We start from the raw sequence: 1,964 nt of genomic DNA, 5'->3' as shown, positions 1-1,964 counted from the left end.
TTTAGGGGGAGAGCCCACTCACAATAGCTTGCTATTGTGAGTCTTGCGCGTCGCTCAAGCGTTGCACTACAGCTCGGGCCTGTCGTACCCCACTCAATTCCGCTCCAAATATTTACTTATGTATTTTTAAAAGGTTATCCGAGTTATGTTATGAATCATGATTTAGAACAAAAATGGGTTTACGAGGTCATTAAATTTTTTTGTGGCTTAATGAGAAGAATCCTAGAAAATTTCAAACTGGCTTTGCTTATGACTATAGTACAACTTATTTTCCTTTCCTTTTGTTAGAATTTAAGATGAATCTGATATTATAATAATCAAAAGCCACAAGCCTGAAGGCACAATTTTAATTAATTTTAGTTTGAGTTGAACTAAAATAGGAGGTTTGTAAACCCATGAACATAGGTTTTCTCCTCTTTTAATGTGCAAGGTTGAAAGCAAAGTACCCTTACTTCATATTTTTAAATAAAATTCAATTGCTCAGAAACCTGTTTAATCAATTTAAAAAAACAAAAAGAAGAAAGACCAATTAATAATGATTTGGAAACTGACCATCGTTTCCTTCGAATTTCACAAGTCTGTATGGACCAGAGAAAGGAAGGGAAGCCAACCTATTCTCTGCTTGGAAATTCGTTCGTCCCACAATGGACAAGTAAAAGTAAGGAACAGTGAGCAGAGGAAGCAGAGACTATAAATAAAGGGAAGGTGGCATCGTTGCAACATACTTACCTGGACGGGGTCGATGGGTGATCATAAAGGCCCATGGCCTAGATAAGTGGCCTCCATTGCACTTCGGAGGGGCGCTTGCCTAAGGTCTCCCCAAGCGGGAGAGCTTACGTCATAATTTGTGATAGTGGGGGCCTGCGTCCGCGCGGCCCCTGCCCAATTCCAGTAACTAACGTTTCTGATCTTGCTAATGTGTGGGGACCGTGGACTGGTCTTAACCAAAGTCTTGTCGGCTTATTTTCTTTGTAGAGTTTCCAAATCGACTGAAGCATGCACATAACAAAGAAAGCAGAGAATTAAGGCCTGCATATGCCTAGTCCCCAGCTGTTTTCTTGATGAAGCACTTATTAAAGTTAATTGAATTTCTGCATATTATGAACAGTTTGGATGAACTGGGTTTGCTTTCAACATTGTCATCCTGCCACTTCTTAATTCTTGTTTCTTATATGCAAAGCACCAGAATTGTCCTAACCCCGAAACCTATGTCTTCTTTCTTTGTTCCACAGGGTTGAGAAAAGAACATGTTCAAGTTTCCGAGTAGTTCAATAGATTACCTGTTTCTCTCAATCTTTAGCCCTGTTTTGCACCAAAGAAAGTTTGTTTACATCCTCATTGTTGAATGACTACTGTCATGATTGAGAAGGGAGTTTTCATGATGAACCATAGATACTAACCCCAGTTGCAAACTATGGCACCTAATCCACAATTTCAACGTTTCATTGGTTGTGCTTTCTCAACAAGGCAACAAGTGGCCCAGAAAAAACTTTGTCTTCATTGTTTGTTCCGCTGAGTTAAGCCTACCATAATAATATGATTCAGAAAAGAACATGTTCCAGGTTTCTAAGTAGTTCATAGATTACCTATTCTTCTCCACTTAGGAATTCGAATCCTCGACTCTTTTTTACACCAAAAAAATATATTTATCAATATTGTATATGTATCGATACAATATTAATAAAAAATAATTTGTATTTCTAATTATTTCGTATTTGATTAACAATTGAAAATATATCATGTGATATGTAATATGTGTTTTATAATATATGAACTATCGTACAATATATTCAAAATATTTTTTTATAAATTTAATTCTAATTAATTACTAAAAATTTATTTTTTGTTACCTTTTAAATTGACTCATTAAAAACTATTGTTTATAAATTTCAATCGTTAGATTTTAAACAAAAAAAATGCTAAAAAAATCAAATTCCCTTTAGATTTCAACGTAATAAGTTTTT

General features: G+C 35.3%; 1 non-coding gene across 1 annotated transcript; it reads left to right on the top strand.

The window, feature by feature from the left end:
- Positions 1-721: 721 nt before the first annotated feature.
- Positions 722-882, top strand: LOC149527295 (U1 spliceosomal RNA). Its single transcript, XR_016351205.1, has one exon. It is a non-coding gene; the product is annotated as a U1 spliceosomal RNA (small nuclear RNA).
- The last annotated feature ends 1,082 nt before the right edge of the window (positions 883-1,964 follow it).

Source organism: Theobroma umbraticum, unplaced genomic scaffold (genome assembly GCF_002168275.2).
Source record: "Theobroma umbraticum cultivar Fairchild unplaced genomic scaffold, ASM216827v3 scaffold_147.0, whole genome shotgun sequence".
Lineage (NCBI taxonomy): Eukaryota > Viridiplantae > Streptophyta > Magnoliopsida > Malvales > Malvaceae > Theobroma > Theobroma umbraticum.
This window is presented reverse-complemented; position numbering and strand designations above follow the sequence as displayed.